This window comes from Empidonax traillii, unplaced genomic scaffold (genome assembly GCF_003031625.1).
Source record: "Empidonax traillii isolate 1590-97213 ecotype Southwest subspecies unplaced genomic scaffold, ASM303162v1 scaffold385:size1130455, whole genome shotgun sequence".
In the NCBI taxonomy this organism is placed as follows: Eukaryota; Metazoa; Chordata; class Aves; order Passeriformes; family Tyrannidae; genus Empidonax; species Empidonax traillii.
In genome coordinates this window covers 703,974-727,515 of record NW_020955578.1, presented here as the reverse complement: position 1 = coordinate 727,515, position 23,542 = coordinate 703,974, and the positions used below count along the sequence as shown (strand labels likewise).

Here is a 23,542-nt window from a genome sequence, read left to right as displayed (position 1 = left end):
CCTTTATGGCCCTTTATATCTCTTCTGCTACATGAAATTACAGTTACCCAAACCATTTAACTGTTTTTCACTGGTTCTCTTATCAATAAAGGATATTTCAAATTATCCGTTGCAGGTGATTATTACTTTAATCCCAAATTTTAATTCCAGAAACATTAAATTATTATTATCCTAAAAACTGGAAGAAATTACTGCTGGAATAGGGAAACTGAAAAGTATCTTCAGGTTCCCAAAAACAGGCAAAAGCAGTTCCAAACAGGAACATGGATAGTACTTAAAAGAACAATCAACCTTACCACTGGTCTAAGGCAAATTTTGATCTTGCTGTGCTAAGAGTCAAATTTGGTCTTGCTGCACCCTAAGGTGTTCAAATCCCAACACACACCACGGCAGCATTAACACAGAGAGAACTGATTTTTCAAGAATTATTCTCTGAATGCATAACAGAGATGACAGATCTATCTGAAGATGTCTACCCTGCAGGTCCAAATCTCCCACTCACCATCAAAGCCATGAAGTGAGTCAGAATTTTGCTAAGGGAGTCACAACACCCAGAGAACAACTAAAGGCACACTCAACTTCTGACATGGTAAATTATTTTGTTCTGCTGAACATCATGTGACTTCACAACATTTTTTTCAATATTGCTATACTGTAATGATACAAACCATCACTGTTACACAAAAGACAGCAATATGTCAGCCACTCCACTTCATGGACCAGCTCCAGAAAGATGATGTCACATTTCTGTTTCACTGGGATGAGCAATTCTAAAGTGTCTGTACATCCTATCCTTGACTAAGTAAAAGCTAATCCAAAGCAAACTTTACATTGGAAGCAGTAACCCATTACGAAGACAATCTAAGGTCTTACTCTAGGCAGCAAGACAGGCATCTAGACCAAGACTTAATGGTTCTGGGGACACCAAAGCAGGAAAGTCTTCACAGATGCTGTGCCCAAAATCACCCCAGTCAGCTGCATCCAATTGAACAGGATATATGCAAAATTTCTGGGCACTGCGCCTGAAGTTTACTCTTCCAGTGAGAAACAAACCAATGATGCTTCAAGTCAACACTACAGTGTCTTGAATCTCAATCAAAAGACCCCTATTCTGTTATTATGAAGAGAAAGGAGACAAGGTCACCATACCTTAGTGCCATAAAAAAGCCAATCAATCACATATTTTCTGTTAGGAGATCTGCACCACTTTAAAAAAAAAGGCTATTAAAAATACTGTCTCTCTGCAGTGCAAAGAAACTTTCAGAAGGAAACAGCAAAATTCCACACTGACTGCAGAAAGGGAAAGGTAGCGATGAGCTGCAGGACAGTAGTAGCATGACTGGTAACACTTGTGGCTAGCGCACCAAGTGCATCAAGGAGAGAGCTTGTTGTGGGTTTGGGTCGTTCGTTTGTTGGTTTTTTATGTTAGAGAAGGAAACTGAAGTCAGTGGGGACAAAGCAGGCAATGTGAACCTGCAGGGATACCTACAGAGACAGTAACGGAGTGAACATAGAGGGGTCATTGGAACTGGAGGTAACACTTGTGAAGACTTCAACTCTGACTGTATTTCTGCAAGTCTGAAAAGAGACTGAAAAACTGAAACTGAGAAGTCCAAGCAATGTAAAAGCCACCCTAGTTAGGAAAAAAAAAAAAAAAAAGGCTCAGTGGATATCACTGTCAGCTAGAAACTCTGACAAAATGAAAATGAAAGACCATCTGTTTTCAGGTCAAACAGTACAGGTTTATTAAAAGGCAGACCCTCTACAACAGATACAAGTGTTTTGGCAAAACACAGGTATATTTCTGCCAAACAAAACTTCTCAGATTTTGTCAAGACAGCCAGACATGAAGGCAACACCAAAAAGATCCTCCTAGAAACCTGGAACTCCTGACCTTTCTTTCCCAACAGCAGAAGAAGCAGAAGTCAGCAGCGAAGCACAGCTGTGCTTTGGTAACACCCACAGGTAAAAACAATTTAGCTACTGCAAATTATCTGTGGGGCTACGGAATGCTTCCCTTCCCTACTGCTTCTAATACACAGGACACTGCAGCGTGGGCAGCTAAACCCTAGAAGTAAAGCCACTGTTGTACTAGTACCTGGGGATGGTACTCTCTCTAATGGACAAAGATGGCTGAAGACCTGCACTGTATTACAAAGTTATTTTATTCCCAGAAGATGTGGGGAAGTCACATATCCACTAGTGTACCCTACAGATCACAGCCTGAAGCACATGCCCAGACAGTTAACAAGCATCCACCTCATCTGCTGTTTAAGAAAAAGAGAAGCTTTTGCACCTAGCCACCATCCTTTGGCCCTGCCCTACACTACACTGAAGAGACCATAAAGCCACTACCACAGATACCAATGACAAGCAGGGCAAGTAGATTTAAAGGCCAGAAACTCTGAGTAAAGAAACTGCACAGCTCAGGGAAAAACAAAAATAGTAAAGGATTGTCAGCAATCAGGGGAAGGCACCAAGAATACTCCAGCTAAAAACCATTTACAAATAGAAGAGATCTCTAATTCAAATAGCTGTGTGCATAAAAGGATCTCTGTGTGAACACACGTATGACTCAGGCCTCAAAGGTAAAATGATCCTCACATCTGTTAGAAACCTGCAATAATATATATTTTTTTAAAGTATAGTTAAAGGAGTATTACATTCAATAAGGTGTTTGGGCAAATAACAAGTTAACCAAGTATTTCTCCAACTTTTGGATGCAGGATCTGAGCCCCAGCTTTAGAGCACAAGCAGCATTTGGCACAGCGTGTGCAGAAACAGAACAGAGACAGTGCCAACAGCGAAAACTCAGCCTCTGGACACCGAGAGTTCAGCACATATCTGAGCACATCTGTATTATTCCTGCTTTTTTGTCTGAAGTTGATCAGTACATATCACTGAAGCAAAGTCAATTAATAGGAAAATTTAATTTCATTCTATTTCATCTAAGGGATTATAACTTCCCCAATTTTTTTTCTACTTAACTCTTCAAGCATTGTATGTTTATTTGGAGCTATAAACACACACATGTGCTAGTTTAACACAATCAGGCACTGATGCAGAACTATTTTGTTTAATTTACTCAAACAACATAGCCCAGACATGGGCGTCTTTTTTCTCTAATCACTCCATTTAACTCAACACCACTGTGCAATATCCCATGAATGTTTCAAGCATTTTATCCACTGCTATTTAAATGGATATCAGGTAACTCCAAAATGCCCTTATTTTTAGATTGGCAGTAGAGCAATTTTACAGTAATGTAGCAAGTATAACGGAGCAAAATGAAAGTGCAGTTCAGGATAAACAGCTACATATATCCTAAGTAGGACTTCCTATTACAAGGATAAGGAGACATGTCTTACCCTCAATATACACATATTCCTTAGAGAGACTACAGCACATGACTTCAATAAATACTCACTGTGGACTTTATTACAAATACAAAATAATGGCTTATGCACTTGTCAGCTCTCCTTGCAAACAAATGCCGAATCATCGAAGAAAGATAACTCAAAATACTGTTAGGCTTTTTGCTTATTTGTTTTGAGAACACTTTGCAGATGACTGGTTTCACTCTTACTGGCCCCTACCTGGTTCATCCATGGATTCTGTTCGCTGTTCATGCAAGAAACAGGGGGGATGTTTGGAGCAGGGGAAGTAAATGTTCTCTTGCAGCTTGCAGTGAAAACACAGTGAAGCAGGCTCCTTTGCTTGCCATGGGGCTTGCTTCTAGGCTGGGAACTGGAACGTGCTGGTTTCAGCTGGGGTAGAGGTAATTTTCAAAAAGGGACTGTTGTGGTTTAACCTAGCCAGCAGCTGACTACCACGCAGCTACTCGCTTGCTCGCCCACCAGCAGCCGCTCGCTCAATGCTAGAGATAATGATATTTATTTAAATATAAAAATATAGAGTATTTTAATAAGTTTTATAAGTTTTCCTAGTAGTTTCATCCCCAGGCTACCTCATATTCCAGTACTTCTTGCTACATATTTGCTGGCCTTTCATCCCTTAAAAATAGTTACTGCAATAATACAATAACAAAAGAAGTATTTTAAATCCTTCCATGAAAAATCAATTTAAAAATAATGCTGGTATAATGTCAGTTCTTGTACGTATCTGGACTTTTAATATGATTTAGGTTAAAATATCAATATGCAAAACATTTTTTGAAAGTTCAATACACTCCAGTAACAAATTATTTGAAAAAAGCGTAACAGAACAGTTTATGTTTAAGTAAGAAGATAATTAAATAATAGGTCTCTTTTAAAGTTTGAGTTAAATTGGACATGCCTATATCCACTCACTTTCAACAAGTGCACAGAGCAACTCAAACACGGGAAAAAGCCCTGAATGTCTCAAACAGAACCACTTAAACACCAAAAGCAGCAGATTCTTAATATTGTAAGCCCCATTTTCCCAAGACTGGCAATGAGAATTAATGTGATATGAGTTATTTTACTTTTTCTTCCTTTACATATTATCAAAGAGTCTCTAAAGTGAAAAGTTTGCACTGAGTATTTGTTTATACTGGACAGGCCTTAACCAGCTGAGACCAGTAACACAAACAAAAGTTATGGGGAATTGTTAGCATATTTTGCTACTACACAGAAGAGCAAATCCCAGGTTTATACTCTTTACTGGAAGGTACTGAGTTGCCTCCTTCATTCCCTCACTATGGACAGAATGCAAGGAATGCAGCTTCTGTCTTCATCTAAAGTTTGAGAAGCAAGACAAACAGAACATACTATAAAAACTGCTATTCTTAGAGAAATAAATTCTACGAGTCTACTATAATGGATACTCAGCCTACAGCAGCCAACAGCTAGACCCAGGACTTGCTATTATAAAGGTGGAAGGGTCTATCAGGCTCCTGGAAACAGACACACTGAAAGAAGGTAAGTATTTGAGTGCTGGGAAACATCAGAAAACTACCTTTGGATAAGACGGGCATCTAGATAAAAACTGAAAAAACAAAATAAAAAAAACCTGAGAGGTATGCAAGATCACAGATTTGAAGTTTCTCCTCCACAAAATTTATTTTACCGTTAACTCATTTTGCAGATTCATCCTAACTGAACTGTTCTATTTTGGGTTAGTAGCTAATCAAATGACTTTTGTAAAAAGGTAATACTGACACAGAAAACAGAAGCCTCCTAAACATCTGCTTACCGGCATGACAATTAAGCAGGCATCAAAAGCAGAACAAAACAAAATCAAAAAATTATTCTGGAAATGTTGTGCAAAAGAAGTACACTTGCTACAGACTGTTACAGAAATGGGCATCCTACACAGAAAGAAACTTGGACTTCATCTCGACTTGGTCAATTTCAAATGGATCCTCTGTGAAACATCACATTAGTCACACCAGGAACAGATGCACAACATCTTACTTCAATGACATGTTTAAATTAGTTGGCGAGCCAAAATCTTGCTCCATCTATGAAATACTCCATCTATAACCTCCAAAATCTAATTTTGTGAGTAGAACCAAGAACACCAATTGTATGACACTTAAGCTGGAGAATAACCCAGCAAACTACCTAAAATATCCTTTCAGAAACTTTTTTCTGTCTTTTCCTGATGTAGCAGTTCTCTTTAATTCAGCTGCCTTGCTGGAAATCAGAGATAACTGTTAGAGCCTAAGGCAGTGCTTGCAAGCCTGTCTAGCAATGAAGAGTGAAAAAACAACTTTCCACGTTTATCAGAGCAGGCTCAGCCAACCAACTTCTCCACTGGTTCTCACAGCAACTTTCTAGCCAGTTTACCAACTGGCAGGATCTCCTGGATTGCTGTTTAGTCGCTCGCTTCCCCGTCTTACAGGTACCTGTGCTGGCAGGCCACTGTTTGCCAGGAGGCATTTATGAATGAAGGGGAAAATAGGAAGCGCAAAGCTCTTTGTGGTAGTGATGAACATAAATAGTTTGCTCACACAGCTGTAACAAAGCTATTGCTCTGAAGCTGACATTTCACTTGGAAGGCTGACGCCACAGAATAGCTTTATTTCGTTCTTCCATAATCTCTTTCTGTGGGAAACCAGCACCTTGCATAAATGGTTTGTACCTCTTGCTTCCAAGACAGAAAAACATGGCACTGTTCTGAATAGCCCACAATGTCCAAAAACTTAATTGCTATGCTTTTTCTAAAATCTGTCCATCTAATGCTTTTCACTTCTGTGATGGGGGGACTCTGGCTGGATGCCAGATGCCCACCATCACTCTTCCTTCCCAGCTGCACAGGGGAGAGAATATAAGATAGAAAACAGTTCACAGACTGAGATAAGGCAGTTTATGACAGCAAAAGTGAAAGTTTGCGTGTGCACAAGCAAAGAGGGGGAAAAAAAAATCATTCTCAACTTCCCATTAGCAAGCAACATCCAGCCATTTCCCAGGAGGCAGGGCTCCAGTACATGTAGCAGCTGCTCCAGAAGGCAAACACTGTAAATAACAAATGTTACCCCTTCCTCCTTCTTTCCTTAGCTTTTCTACCTCAGCTGATGTCGTATGGTATGGAATATCCCTTTGGTTAGTTTGGGTCAGCTGGCCTACTTGTGTCCCCTCCCAGGATCTTGACCACCCACAGCCCTTGACAAGGGAGAATGTTGGAGACAGAGTTGATGCTGTGCCAGCTCTGCTCAGCAGTAGCCAAAACACTGGTCTGTTATCAACACCTTTCTAGCTACCAATGCAAAGCACAGCACTGTGAGGGCTGCTGTGGGAAAACGAACTCCATCTCAGCCAGACCCAATACAACTTCCCACAGAAAACACCTTTTGCAGGCTATGAATGGTAACACAGGCATTTTCAAGAAATGGCAGATAAGTAAAAATAATTCTGAGACAGAGCTTACTCCTCCTCTATGCCCTTGGAATTGTGAGCTGCAAGACCAGCTGCAAGGAATCTGAGAGATCACAGAAACAAAGAAGAGCTTTATGACTTCCACTTTATAAACCCTTCTGCAGTATTTCAGGGGACACCCTTCTTCCAGTCTTGTATGATATCTGTTTATCAAATATTAGTATCTTCCAGGATACTAACTGATTTCCAAGACAGGAGATTCAGAATCTGCTCTCCCTCTCCTAATTCAGCTGCAGCAGTGGAATACCTAGATCTGGACATTTACCTTCCATAATAACAACCCTATGACAAGATCCTTGCAGCTAGCCGAGGGAAGCTACACTTCATGTCTAAGTAACATCTGCATTAAGCCTTTAACAGCGACATTGTTTACTTAAAGAGCTAACAGAGACATTAGAGACATTACTTAGGAAGTCCATCAAATAGTTTTAGCACCCCAATAACCCAAAGTGTTCACTTAAAAAAGGTGTACTTTGAAACAAAGAGAAGATGGCACTCTCAGTCTCCTATCTGGACACAAGTTGTTTTTAAGCGGGTGTCATGCTTTTAATTTTGGTGTATTTCCCATGAGAAGGTTCTATAAGAAGACACTCACTTGACACTTCACTTGACAAGTGCTTACTAAATTCTGAAAAAATGCAAAATGTACCATAGCCAATCTTAGGTTATATCAACTCGCAAAACAAATCTATATGCTATAAAAAAAAAAAAAAAAAAAAAAAAAAAAAAAAAAAAAAAAAAAAAAAAAAAAAAAAAAACACACAAACCAAACCACAACCAAAAAAACCCCAACTGACCAATTCTGGAATACATACCTGATGGCATAAATGTCTGGAGATTGCAACTCATGTTTTCAAACCAAGAACAAACACATACTTTTCACCACAGAATTAATAAACACAAGAAAAAAAACCAGAAATCTCCAGCCTTCTCTGTAGCACGACAAAGACACACACACAAAAGGAAGCCTCACTATTGTATCTATTAACTGCAAGACTGAGAAACCATAGGTTTTAATACTGAAATTAAATCCAGTGTCAGAAAGGTTGATACTTAATACAAAAGGAATTTCACCTTTAAAAAGAACTGGCCCTTAAAGAATCTTCAAAACCACATGAAATATAAGTTAAAATTTTTAACTCAAGTATGAAAGAGTGTCATGATTTTTCTAATTGGCATAGTTCCTATTTAATGTTATTTAGTATGGTTCCAAGGTAAAAAATTCTTTAAGAAAAAGTTTTCAATAAAATACAATTAACCCACTCATACTTTTCTTTCAGAGTAAAGCGTTCCAAAATTATGACCAAACATTCAAAGATAAAAGCCTAAGTGAAATAGATTGTTTCAGTTGTTTACTCCTTTGAATTGCACACGTGTCAGTTACAAGATGTACATGGGAGTAATACACATCTGCTGCTCTAACAGATGCTGCCTTTAACCATTTTCATATCTCTTTTTAGAAAAATGAGATTTTTACCATTACATTTCTTACCAGAGCTCTTCTTTTTTAAAAAAAAAAATTGCAAGTAAATGTTTCTAGTAAGTCTATCAGTTGATATAAGTATATCACCATCAAGCACATTTCTAAAGTTATAAAGTCTAGTAGACAATTTAAAGAACAAACCCATCATTAAGATCAACATTAACACTACTAAAACTCAGTGATTCTTGAGTACGCTACATACTTGAAGAAAAAAAGAAAAAATTTTTTAAAAAATGAAAGGCAACATAGGCTGATTTAGAACTTTGTTAGGACACAGAAATTGGTGAGAAGACCTATAGCTCATATTTTAGGGAGGTTTACATAATCAAAGTCTGTACCTTGGGTTAACTTCATACTGTCAGCATGGTGGCCCATTAAGGGGTTTGTCACAACAAATCTCAAGAGAAGTGTTCAATTAGAGGACACCAAGTCATTTACTGAGCAAAAATTACACAGCTTGCAAATTTTTTATTCTGCATATTCTACACTTAATTTTATAGTGTTCTGATTCTCTACTAATAAACACAAAACTGTAACTTAACCACATTTTTAGTCAAAACTGGCAATTATTTGTATATGCATCTGAAGGAGGAAGTACACATTGAGAGACTGCAAAACTAATACAACTACAGTACGGCTAAACATCATTATAAAATGATACATTAAAAAATTATCACACTTCTCAGCCAAAAGAACCTAAGTAAAGTCTATAAATAACAAACTCTGACTTTCCCAGACAAAGAAGGTTTAAGAGGAAATATCTCAGAGGCGCTGTGCCTAAAAAGGAGGTAGTAAGCACACAGTGAAGAGCCAGTAAACAAACCATAATTCAATACAGACCCTTCTTGAAGAAGGACAAGCACCACAACACAGGGATGACAGAGGGGGGTAGAAGAAAATAAGAGTCCAGAACCGATCCCTAACAGGAAAATATGCTAACCACATTCTCATCTGAGATCTCAATAATCATTACTCACACAGACACACAGACGCAGTCTTCAAAAAACACATAACCCCACCAGGATTCTACTGACTACACATTGTTGCACGGGTTTTAGCTCTGGGTTTTGGTGGGTTTTTTTGTGTGTGTGTGTTTTTTTTTTTTTTTGGGGGGGGGCGGGTTTAAGATTATTCCAAGGTTTTCTCAACCACTAATATATAGTAATTTGCTACAGTGATATGAGACCCATCCAGGTTTTTATGCTTTAGCACAAGCCTAGTATCACTACTGCCTATTTACATAGGAAGAATTTTACCAAAACCCCAGGTTACAGGAAGAGAACGAGACCTGCATAATAAGAAAAAAATAACTCTATCTGAAAATAAAAGAATAAAGAAGAAAAGCTTTAGTCCAGCAATTCACAATGTCACAGTTATACATATAAGTTCATCCTACTGGAAATTACTGAATTGTTCATTACCTGCAGCATAGTTACACAACATATAAATTTGCTGTATGAGTGTTGCCAAAAGCATAGTCTGAAATGGAGGAAAAGGGCACAGCACCACTTACAATGACTCTGACACGTTATAGTAACACATATACTCTTATTCATTCAGAGAGTAAATGCTCCTATCTGGTCTATGCATGTGTTTTCAAGGATACTTAAGTTCTTGCATTTCTTTTCCTGGGCTTCCAGAGGCCTACATGCCTACCTCTTAGCCAGCTGAAGTCAGAGGACAGAAATTACACCTCAAGCATTAAAATTAATTGGAGAAAGATATGTGGGATAAACCTGGATCTTATTTATGCACCCAAAGATTTATAGCTGAGTCTGGGTATTAATTGCCTCACTTGTAAAATACAAAGAAGTGGAAAAAATGAGTCACACATTGCTTAAATAAACATCTTTACTATTTTCGCAGTAATTTTAATGTAGGTGAACACAACAAATGAAACTAAAACCTTCACCTCACCTTAGAACGTTCACTCCTCTCATAACACTTTCACTTTTAATTGCTTCACCTTTTTCCTCAACACATAATCCTCCTATACCCTTACAAATAAAGTATCTCCATTTACCACACAAACAATTGTAGTCATTCTTTAACTATGAAGTTACAGCTAACCCCTGCTTTCCAATCCATCTTTATAAGTGTCAATAATCTTCCTATGGATACAATTTATCTCTTCAAGTGAGGCTTCTTTTCAGAAAAGAAAAAAATAAAATCCAAGAGCATACAAATACTTTTTAAGCATTCAACTCCAGGGCCATTTTCAAAAGGAATCTTCGAAAACTCTATCATGTTTTAAAGGTAAAATTCTGAAAAAAGCCCTTGTAACTTGAGGTTTATCTAGCACTTCTAAACTAAGGACTTTCCAGAAATTTTCTACAGCTCTTCTTATACTCCATGTTCAGAGAACTGCCTAATAATGCAACAGAAAGTCCACTTTAATCTCAGCCTTAAAATGCACTACTTTGGAAGAAGAAAAAGCCGTGAAAACATAGATTCAGTTTTAAGAACTTACATTGCTACAGAAAGCACAGGCAGTGATACTGTGGTGGATAATCTTAGTCACTGCTTTAAGACCCCATATTCATTCACCTGGCCAAATTACAGGCTTTTTATGACCAAATACAACCTTTAACTACCTTTCAGGCCAAATTGATCCGATTTTTTTTTTTTAAAGTAGCTAAGGTAATTCAGTCTTTTCTGAATGTTTTTTAACAGAAACACTGCTCCCCCTCCAGCTGAAAACATTTTAAAATTTAGTCTGTTGGGATGCTCTAGGATTCGAACACTGTGCAACACTGACAAGTATGATATGTTCATGTCTTAAGAGAGCACTGTGTACCGTAACAATGAAGACATGCGCAAATCTGCTTGAGCTGCCAGGCTCTGCAACACCAGCCTGCTCACACGCTACATGGAGATCGTACAGGCTCTCTGCTGATCTACGACACATTTCACCTTCCTGCATGAGACCTCTGTGCAGTGGTGTGGATGTAAGCCTAGCCACAGAAAAGCTAAGGGCACTTCATCCTAGGACTGACAAATACTTTTAATTCTCTTACAAACCAGTTAGGTGCTATCAGGACAATAGCTAGGGGAGGAGGAAACCAGAAGAGGAATTCGAGTTCCAAACAGGAACAGAAAAAGAAATTGCAGGAAGAAAGAGAGAGATGTGTAAGATGCTGATGGGAAAGCAAAGAGCCCCAGAGACACAACCACTACAGCACTGAGAGCCTCAGATCTTGGACCCACTCCTTCTGGATTTTCTTGGCCAATGGACCAGGGACCACTGTCAAGATGCACCTCTATCTTCCTCTCATTAATGACACAGAGACTATAGAAAGAAAACAGTATGTCTAGCTAAGATGCCTAAATTCCACATATGTAAACTGATTTTATGCCTGTCTCTTAAGGTTTGTATTTTCATTTTTTAAATAATGCTAGGGGAGCCACACAAAGATTTTCACAAGTGTCTTCTGCTTGAAATATTTCAAGTCTATGCAGAAGCATTAACTATTCACAGCTGTAAATTAAATGAAAGGTATTTCTATTACGAAATGTTACACCAATGTCTCAGTTTCTCTATTTGTAATGCATGGCTGTCACTCTGGTGAGGAAATATAAAATATAACTTTTTCGAAAACATTATAAAGCACTTCCATGAAACTGTAATGAAGAAACTGGAGAGAAAACACTAACACAGTATTTACTTATAATTTTGGATAGCAAAATCTGAACAAGGAGATTAAAAAAAAAAACTCAGTGAGAGAACACCATGCATCCACTCTAACCAATGAGACCAGAGTGCTCTGGGGAAAAAACCATTTGATGAAGAAAACTATATAACAGTGACATGGAGATGGATCCTGAGTTAAGATAGGAAAGCAAACCTTCATTCCAGTACTTCTTCAATTCAGATTCCCTTGAATTTGCAATTTTAACAGTCACTGAAGCAGGGTCTTATGTACCGAGGGAGGAGTTTGTTTGTAACAAAACTTCAAATGCTCATATAAACAGTGACCTACATCCCTCTTCATTTATGAACTGAAAATGAGACAAGTTTATGACACGGCAATACAAGGATTAAGCATCAGGAAGAACAATGAGGTAATCCAAAACTTTGCTTTTCGATCTTTTTCAATAAATTGTTGGGGAAGAAATGAAACTCAGTGAAAACAACTGATGAAAGAAAAGCAAGGGGCAAAAAAAACCTACCCAACAAATCATAAGAATACATAAGGTAGAAAAAAACAGGCATTTTGGGAGTACAGGAAACAAAAAAATCCAATCTTAAGTGCCTTGCATCTATCAAAACCCCTGTCTTCAGATAAAACTGAAGTTCTCAGGATCACGTGCCTATACAACACTGGGAAAGCCTTCACAACTTGATGGAACGTAGTTGCTCTTCTCTAGGTTTATGTACCAACCCAGCTAAAAGCTTCTCACACAAAGTGAAAAAAAATTTAAACTTTTAATGGCTAAAATTTTAAAGTCTGTTTGATATTACAGAAGAATGATTACGGACAAGAACACGACCATCTCACCAGAGTTGCGTAGATTTCTATCACTATCACTGCATACATCAACCTCAAATTTAAATTAGTTTCTAATAACAGATGCGTAATTACAGGGTATCACTAGGAGTCTCATTCTTACTCAAGGGACATATTTCCATTAGTAATCTAGCCATTTGTAATTCTGATTTTTTGCTGATTTTATTTTGCCAGTTTTATAGTTTCCACAGAGGTCAGACTCCTGACAGAAGCAGGACCTGGCGAGGTTTCCAGTGAATGACAAGGCCTTGTGCAGAAACCAAACCAAATCTGCTCTATCAGCAGCTGTCCATCTTGCTCCAAAATAGCATCCTTACTGTGAAACCACTGGAGTCTCACCTGTGAGAGAAAAATACAGAAGAGAGAGAAAGGAAAATAAAAAAAGAGACAAAAGTAGAAGTTGGGCAGAACTGTGGTAGCTGTATTCAGAGAGAAAAAACACACCACCAAAGGGAACTTTCTTCTCTAAACCAAGGCAGAATTTGGTGTGTCTTCTGGGTTTGACACTACAAAGCATGAGGGCAACTGATTAAGCAACACCATTTTCAATTTTCTTTTCTTGTTTCAGTATTAGTTTAACCCTGACAACTGGATTATTTTACATGTTCTTCATGCGTAACAATTTCAGAAGCTTACCTTCTAAGCAAAATCTATCATTCCCTTGGGGTTTTTATACTCTTTTTGCCTTTCCACTAAAAACACTAGCAGATAAGTGTCACTACAATTATTACTGACTAAAGGTTTTCACAGAAAACAGGTTCATAACCAAAATATGATACCTCAGAAGGATCAAAACGTACCCACACAGTTTTATAGAGTGCCATATCAAGGGCAACATTAGAGGGATGTGAGCTCATTCTGACCCTGGGTTAATCAATAAAAGACTATCCCTTCATTCTATAAGCTGCATGTCAAAAATGCAGATTTTGAATAACCCTCACATAAAATGTCAAAGTTTTGCTTAATTAGACAGGAAAGGGGTCACTATACCATCTTCCACAAAAATCTAAAACTTTTCATAAATACGAAGTTACACAATGAGTGCAGGATAAACACTGACATCACAAAGTTAAATTATATTAACAGGACAATTAAGTGTTTAAAAAGTATGTACTGATTCTTCACACAAAAATAAATGAGAAATTCTTTTCACAAAACTCCCCTCTCCTAACAACCTCCCATGAATGTAGTGGAACCAGGAGTTTCCTGACACAGCCCTGCTCAAACCAAGCCAGCAAGGCTCGGTGATAAAATGCCAACTGCCAGGGCCTCCTTCACTTTAGTAGTCTTCTCTTACCAGCAGACAGACAGACAACAGACAGATGTGGTGAGGAAACTGTGGGATACACTCGTAAAAAAGAAGACTGGGCACACAAAAAATGAAATACACAACAAATGTGTTATTCTTGCGTTTGGCTCCCTGGACTCCTACCCTAGAAAGAGAGGAAATAAATACCAAACAGAACAGAAAAACATATTTGCTTATAAAAACATTGCATTTCTTCTCTACAAGCAAAGTACTAGGTGACAGGCTAAGCCTGGGCCGACACACCAGGCACAGAATAACTCGGCCCGGCCTGCACAGGCTCTTCTTCTCTGGGATGCTTGCCCCACCCTTGCTCTCCTGCTCCTTGATTTGCCTACCAAAGGTGCGTGCCTGCTCCAGAGTGGCTAGGGCACAGTCCTGGCCTTTCCCCACAAAGAACATGGCACTCAGGAGCCCCTCAGGGCCAGCAAATGAACGTCCTTCCTTCCTCCAGACCTACAGTGCTCCAGCTGTGTCCCAGGGCTCTTTCTGGAGAGCCCAGAATTGAGGAAAATGCCAAATGCTTCCAGTCACAAGGCAAAGCTAAGGAACAATGGTTTTGTGTTAGATATCCAGCTCTCCTCTCTCACAGACACAGTCAGCAGTTCCCCAAGAACCGGAGGGATTGCCTCCCTGTCACCAGCATAAGGGGATGGTATCCAGAGGCCTCCAGGAAGGGTGGTGCATTGCTTTGTGGTTTCCCCTCCCAATACATAAGCTGGGTCAAAAAGGTTTCTTAGCATGCACAACCAAAGGAAGAAGGCATAGGATGACAGGTCTTACAACAGGCTGTCGCCTGCTGTTGTTGCCCACTCTCCCACTGAACGACCCAAATCCAAACAAGAAACAAAGCCTATCCACGTAGAAATGGCACCTATCTAACTACGTGAATATATATATATGCTGTTTGGCCTCAGAAAGGACAAAGGTACCCCATACTTAGCCAAGGGTAACCCTCACACTAAAGCATGGGCTTCTTGTGTCACAAATACCAAGTTTTACAACTTTTTCAATCTTCCTAGATTACCTCCACAGTTGAAAAGGAAGTCTGAGGGCTGACAGTACTTCCCCTGTCCCAAAGTTATGGATACCTGACCTAGACACCGCTACAAAATTAAATTATTTGAATTGTTCAGATAAAACAATCATTAAAAAAGCATCTACAAAAATCTTTTTTATTGTTAGAGCTCCAACTGAATGAAGGGACCACTTGTTTGTTTAGTTTAACAAGTACCTATTTCTTCAGAGCACAGATCCCTTTGAAATCATTCCTCACTGGAGAAACTACCGGATCCCTCAGGGAAAGAGAAGGACTTTACTGACTTGGGATGTCAGTAAACAACACTATAGAAAATTAACTTTTAGAAGGACAGTAATAGAATAAACAACAGTTGTCTCTGTTCTGGCCTCAGAGTTTGAGAGGAACTTTCAGTCCTCTACTCAGAAATTTTAGCTGCGCTCCTAACATAGAAATATAGCAGCTACTTCAAGAAGTGGTGAAAAATGAGAACCCAGGTATTCCGTGATAAAGCTATAATTCTCAATAAATTCAATTTCTGATCCTTAAATTATGTGCATGTGACAAGTTTGTTCTGTACAGTATCATCCTATCAGCAAGACATGATGCATACTATCATTTAACATGTTATTTGCAGCCTGAATTCAAAAAGCATGAGAAAAGTCACATTAAAGAGATCAAAACATTGCTAAGACTACAGCAAGTGGTGTACAAAAACTAGCAGAAAAGTGTAATTTGATCATAAATGTCACCTAAAGTGCTGAAAAAATAGTGAGGTTTATTTTCAAGGAGATTTCGAAGCTGCATTAGCATGATTAACATCTCATTTTCATGTCTGCAGCATCCACGGACTTGCAGAACTCTTACAGTACAGAGCCAAATTAAGTGAGAGGTCTCTGAGAAAGTGCACATACCTGTGAGCAGGAATCCCTGGGGCTTCTTTAGTGAAACAAATGTCTGCTGAACTATATAGTACCTTTCAAACTATTGTTTTGCTCAGATATGCAGAGGAGTAACATACCTAACCATGTAAACAAGATATTTGATACTCCTAAAACACAAGCAAAGCTACTCTTTGGTCATAGACATTGACAGGGAAAATATTTCAGATGTAAATACACACAATCAAAAATTACGTAGGATGTGTTCTGCTTCATACCAGTAGGGATGAAGCCTCTAGGTGCTAACAATACAAGATGTGTTACATAAGACTATGCACTTATTTTTAGAAGCACATTACAAAATTAAGTACTGCACTGGAATCTGTTGCAGAGCCATGGACAGTTACATCAATATGCACAAAGAACAACTGCTCAGTTGGAGCCGAATATCAGATTTTATTCAGATTGGAGTTCTCTCCTGACAGTCCCAAAAAATACTGACCCATCTGAGACTATGCAAGTTAATTTACATTCATTAGATAAAGAAAAACCAAACAAAACCACAAACTACTAATCATAAAGACATATTCTTCTCTATGAGCAGCAGAACTAATAAAAATTAGTTTCTCACAAATTGGTTCTTTCTAACAGATTGGTTCTTTAATATTTAAACCATGATAGCCCTCAACTTCCTTCTTTTCCACATCTCTTCATGGCTTTCCCCTCACTCCAGAGAAAAGACAGTTATGGTACACATACTCTGGAAGTCTGCATATGCTTACAGGATGGATGACCAGCTGCCATCCTATGGAATACATAGTGGATGAGGTCTCACTATTTCTTTTCCAAGAGTGTACACCAATTTGAACTTCCTTCCTCTACCTAGACACAACTGTATGAGGTCTGCAGGACCATAATTTGAATCTTAACTTCTCTTTCTGATTTAAGTTTCCATACATAAACCTGTTTATATAAAGTATAAATTCAGTTAAATGCTTAACTTCTGAGTTAACTGAACATATACCTGTATATACTTGGCCTACTTTAAATTATTTTATTTCTTGTAGTTCCAAACATAAAACAATCCATTAAGCACATTCTACTATCAACAGATCTTACTACCACTGTTTATTCGTTTGTGGTCTATGTTACTCCTCTTCAGGCTCTCTCCTAAGTACAGCAGGGCCTATGGACTACCTTTAGTCTCTCAAGTTTTAAAATACACTTCTCAAAATTATTTTGTTTTAGTAACTGGACTCTGCAGATGCAGGTGTTCACTAGTACAGAAAGGCCCAGCCGGAATGCACAGTTCAGGGGCAGTTAAAGATGCCTCCTCTCAGTGAGTCACTCCTGGTTACCAACCAGGCCTACACTTGGCCATCCCAGTTTCCAAGACTTGTTGAACTTTGCTATATAAACTAATTCAGACTAGTCTGAAATGAATCTACACTTAGGACCCTAAAAGAACTGCCAGATGCTTTAAAAAAGAAATCCTTTAAACTACTTCCATGTCTTTTGGAAACAATAAAGATTTAGATTACAGCTAATATCAACAGTTTGCAAATTCCTAATTAAACTGCTATGAAAATACTACTTGCCATCAAGCATATTCTGCTGGGAGTCACAATATACACTGGCCTGAGATAAGGAAAGTTCAGAAGAGCACTGATCTCTTGAAAACTACACTTTATCCTTGCTAGAAATTCAGATATTCCCTGTTTCATCATAGATGTCTCACAGGATTTATGTTCTAACCTAACTGAACTTGCATGAAATTGGAAGGAGGGGGGAGGGGAAAGAAAACATGTATTTATTGTCCAAAACATATCCTGAAAATGCCAATGTTTCTTAAACAAACAAAACAAACAAAAAACACAAAACAAAAAAATCCCTCCATATCACAGTAGCAAAGGAACCTGAATTGACTTCAATTTGCATCATGAAGTAAAAAGTAATACTGACTTATTCTCAGGTGTAATGCTGATCTTAATGAACCTGACCTTGATCAACCTACTAGAAATGTGCATCCACATCCAGGAAATAAGCCAACAAATTAAGATTTCAACATAAGGTACCCTTCTACTTTATGATGGTGCTTTTGACATGTTGGAAAAGGTACACCACACAGTGAAGTATCAAGAGTAGTACCAACACTGCAATAAAGTAATCAAACATCTCATAAAAAAGATTTTTTACGTCAAACAGTTTCACAGGTGGACACCATATTGCAAGGTACTTTAACATTCAGAATTGCTCATCATCAAAAGTTGACACAGCATACAGCTGATTTCTTTTTGAAAACCTTTCCAATTTCCACTTCTCCACATCACAACACATGGTATAAACACTCAAGAAGACAGAAGACCTTCTTCCATACATTTTTTTAGCCTTAGTCTTTACATATAATACCTGCTTCACAGATATTTTCCTGCTTATACATTTTTCAAAAAACAGATATTTATATGCAACAAGTACTTTCTCACAAACCTCATCCCTACTAAATGGTAAAAGACTTCAAGCATAGACCCAAACAAGTCCCCTTCAAAATGGAGCAACAGAAAGAAGGTTGGCAGACCTTTTTCCATCATTATAATTCTCTGGCAACATTTCCTTTGCACGAATAGTTTTTACAATTAGAAAAAAATGCATTAAAAATACTTACAAGGAATAGTCATTCTCCCTCAGACAATGCAAGGTTTTAGTAGGCTGGAAGGGTAAAAATACTGTTCTAGTGAAGCTCAGAGCAAAAACTCACACAGTCATATAGACTGCATGATGAGTGTATACAGTCTACTGACAGAAGTATTAGTTATCCATTTTACACCAGGACAAGCATCATCCTACAACTCTTTGACAGAAAAGATAATATAAGATATTACATTATCATTGCCTCTGTTACAAAGACTGCCTTAAAAAAACTTGTTTGCCAAGAAGCTGCCTACAAATCTAAACATGAACATTTTATAATTCAAAATAGTTGGCCATAATTAGTCCTACTGCTACTTTTTGGTGCCTGGAAACTCCTTGCTATTGTTTCCAAATACAGACATATTCAGATTGTAATGAAAATGTTGTAGACGTGCAATTCAAAACACAAAAGGACAGACAACCCAACTGCCATTTTGGCCATTTCAGGGCTTTTAATATTGTTTTCCCTAACTGTATACCTTAACTGCTACTGCTACCTAGTTCCACAGAAGCCTTGAACCACACAAGCACAACACAGGAAACCATTATTCTCTTGCTACAGACTAGAACTTGGCTATAAATTGGTTAAATGACTTAAGCATCACTTCAGTGTGTAACTCAGAAAGACAGAAAGCACAATCCAACTCAACCCATTGGATTACTGCCTGCTCAGCACGAGTAATGCAAAGTCAGAGTTTCCATTTTATGTACCACAAACACAGCAGCATGCTATACTAGTTTTCAGTTTAAATAAACTATACCTTTTGACAAATAATTTGACTTCGGCCAACTGTATTCAAACATCATTGATCCATCTCAAGTGCATAAAAAAATCTGAAGGCAGGGTTTTAAAAATGCTTCTGAAGTTCATTACACTACCCAGCGCAACAAAAAAACCCAGAAAAAACTCAGTGACATGGGATAAAAAATGATACTTTAAAATAACTCCCCCAAGAATTATCCCAAATCAAAATGAAAACAGGAAGAAACAATTGTTTACTTACTACTAAATTTCTGGTCAACAACTCTCGCATTGCAATTCACGAAGATGAGAATGCGTCTGAAAAAAGTCTTCACTATAATCAAATCCTTTACCTACCAGCCTAATCTGAAAGGAATCTTGATAGGAAATGCAGAGTTGTAAAATTAAACATATTACCATTGGAAAGAACAATCAGATGGCAGAGCAACCAAGTCAAGGGCAAAGAAAAATGGACATATTTTCTGTAATGTTACTGATAACCAATGCTACCTCAAGACAAATTACAGGGTCTCAGTAACATCTTTGGGCAAGGACCACTTGCACCTTGATTTGGAGCCTATTACACAATTAGACCAGAAGCTGAGCTAGTACATACCAACACAGTACAAATATTCTGTTTTCATCAGAGTATTACAAATGAAAGATAAACTATAAATTAAAAGCAATCTGAACATTTTATGGTTGAGGTTTTGGGGTTTTGCCCATTTTTTATTATTTTTAAGGATAAAAACACAAAGATTTTCAATCCTATGTAAAAATCTCTTGCTGATTGGTACAGACCATATTTCATATACACACACCTGCCCCAAAACCAAAATAATTCCATAAGGACAATTTAAAATATCCTACTGTGCAGTATTTTCATTTGACACAATTCTTCCTACGCTGTTATAATGCTCAATAAAAACATAGTTAGCTGTCAACATACAACATCCATCATGAAAACTCTCAAGCAAAAAGTTAACAGACAAGTATCGACGCTTTAAAGTCAATGAGACTACACACAAAATTTCAAGTGTTCCAATGCTTTTACAGGAACCTGGGTCAGGAGACCAATGCAACACACACAAACACAGCACCTATGTGCTAAAGCACATCTGCAAAGAAAAAAAAGGCCAATGACTCAGGAAACACAACTGAAACAGGTTGTATTGAATTGCTCATTCCAGTGCATGTGAGACATAAGGATAAATTTCAAGCAAAAATATTAGCTTGTATAGCAGAATGTTTACTTACAAATTTTTTATTTATTTATATCTCAAAAGCCCAGATGAAGCAAAGTTAACCTAACTTGAACTTCTAAGCTTTTGACAACAAGTACTGAAATCCAAATATACGCTGTATTAATAATGATATTTAAAATTAGAAAAACTGCATCGCTTACAGAACAATCATTTAAATCTATGGTAAAAAATGTTGGTTTGACTTACTGTACTTCTATAGAACTGGCACAGGGCTTTCATTTAAGCTAACATTTAGAAACACACAACAAATACAGCAAGTATTCTGCCAAGAATTTAAGAATTTTTCTTTTTTTTTTTTCTTTAGGAACATATTTTTTTAAGGTGCCTTTTAAAAATCTGTATTCAGTCAAATTATAGCTTTAAGGGAAGACATAATTTTAAAAAGTTAAATACATGAGTCTCCTTCCTTTAGAACAAAATTCCGTACTTGGCGCACTTTCTACGCTGCCTCATAGCAAAACAAGCCATTCAATGGCTTCTCTTCAGTTTCCAGATCAAGTCAGAAAGTCAGGTGCAAGAAACTTCTATTTTAATTCAACTACAGTGTATTTTTAAGTTCTATTCACTTCTTGAGTCAATAAAAAGAAGGAGGTGGAAGACATTTCTGTAAACAAAGTTATGGACACAAGGATGCTTTAAAGCTATAATGAGGTGACAACTTTGCAATTACTGTATGACAGACCTTGCACCAACATGAAAATTAGTGTAATTTTTAAGAAAGCTACAGTAGAAGCTAAAAAAGCAATAATGTTCCTATTTCAAACCCAATGCACAAATGCATTCAGAAATACAGCAAATACAGCAGAAATCCTCTCTGAGATCTATCACTGCAGGTACACAGAATTTTTGTATGAAGTGAGTGAGGTAAAGACCACAATTTTCAGGTGAAAACAGCCATGTATGGGACTGTTTTTTAGCATCCAGCTTCAGGACACATTAACTGCCCTATTTTTTCCATTGAAAACAATTCTCTAAAATTAGATTCTGCTAAAGAGAACTCAATTTTTTTTTTTTTTTCATAAATTTCTGGGGTTTCTTTATTTCCAGTTTTTAGCTAAGGGCTTTTCTTTCATTTGTTGATAGAACTTATACACGAATGGGTTGCAATAACAATGACTGCTTTGACAGCAATATTAAGTTTCTAGAAGAGATGTGTAGACAAGGTTTATCTACTACTACACTCTTAGCTTTATCAACAGCTTCCTGAAAGTGAAACGGAAATACACTTGCAAGTCAAGTCAGTCAGCTCTTGATAGTGAGTATTCAAATCCCTTTCTAAAATCAGAAGCAGTCAACGCCTTGAAGTTTAGCATGCCAGCTGAATTCTCAACATAAACAACAGTGGAAGTTGGGGGCAAAAAGAAAAGCAAAAGGCATTGGACACATAACATCATGTTCCAGATCATAAAACTTGATATTGCAAGTTGTGTTCTATTAAGTTGTCACTATAAGAGAACTCAAAGTACATCAACGCACACAGCTATTCTCCCAGGTCCAAACAAATATGTCTTTGCAATATAAACTTCAACAATTATTTTGCTCTTGCAGGTCTTCACAAGTCTTAACAGTCTGAAACATATCCAAGTTTCCAGAAACATAAAGGTCTTGACTAACTGATGTGACAGCAGGTTTGATCATCTTAAACTCCCTCCCCCCAGCTGAAGAGTAAAGACTAGCAGCCAGCCACCAACACCAGATGTTGCTGCCGTGCAGGCACACAGGAATGTCTCCTGCACACACTCAAGTTACACACGCATACATACATACATATATACACATGAAGGACCCATAGAAAGTTCTGATCTTCCCTGGGGATAAGAGTGCAAAGTTGAAAACAACTTTTTGCCTGATAAAACAGACAGTAGAAATGAAAACGTGCTTTTGCTAAAATGTGGATCAGCAGCAGAAGCTACCACACTTAACACAAGCATGTTTCCATTTTCCCACATTACAGGGCCTCCAAAACAAAGTTACGTGCAACTTCACAAAAACAAACCAACCCCAAAACCGAGAATACTCATTAGATGGTACCTTGCTTTCACCAAGTGCACACATACTCTAACTGGATGGCCAGCTCTGACTCTTGCACCTTTCTGCAACACTACTGTCCCCGTCTCATCCCTAACCTGTCACCCTGCGCCACCTTCTCCCCCAGCACGGGCCAGGTTCACGACAGAGCTTGTCACCGCCGCCCCGGCGGGCAGGGGAAGGCCGGCTCGTTCCTCTGGCGGCTGCGCTCGGTCCCTTTCAAGTTTGTTTTACAAACACGTCCGAGGGAAAACCAGAACCTGTTTACACACCGCCTTAACCTCCGCCAGGAAGAGACTGGAACAGGCGCAGGCAAAAAAAAAAAATATTTTCCAGGAGAAAGCCAGGCAGCAGCACCCCCGCCTCGCCGCCGCTCTCCGCCCGGGGCCCGCGGCGCAGGCCGCACGGCCGCTCGGCGAGGCGCGGGGCCGGCGCGGCCCCGGCCGTGGGCGGCAGGTCCCGCTGCCCCGGCGCCGGGCCCGGGGAAGGCAGGGGTGGGGGCCGGCTGGGCGCGCAGCCCCGCGGGGACCAGCTCGGAGGGCCGGGGGAGGCCCGGGAGCGGCGGGCGGGGCGGCGGCGGGAAGGAGCCGTTCGGGCGGGCCGAGCGGGCCGCGGGGCGAGCTGCCAACGGCGGCCGCGGGGATGCGGGGCCTGGGCACGGCCAGGCCGCGGCCTCACCCGACCCCGGAGCGGCGCCCGGCGGCCGGCGCTGCCCGCGGCCGCGAAGGAGGGCGGGGGGTGGCGGGCCGGGCCGGGCCTGCGG

The 23,542-nt window shown here is 38.9% G+C and overlaps 1 protein-coding gene across 6 annotated transcripts in view; it reads right to left on the bottom strand.

Moving 5' to 3' along the window:
• CNOT2 (CCR4-NOT transcription complex subunit 2) overlaps positions 1-23,542 on the bottom strand; it is an 85,885-nt gene that overhangs the window by 62,032 nt on the left and 311 nt on the right. The window contains exon 1 of one of the 6 annotated variants that reach the window (XM_027893246.1): positions 23,148-23,167. The exons of the other annotated variants lie outside the window; for them this stretch is intronic. The gene's annotated coding sequence lies outside the window, so the exon portion shown is untranslated. Of the gene's footprint in view, positions 1-23,147; positions 23,168-23,542 lie in introns of those variants that run through there. 6 annotated transcript variants of the gene reach the window in all.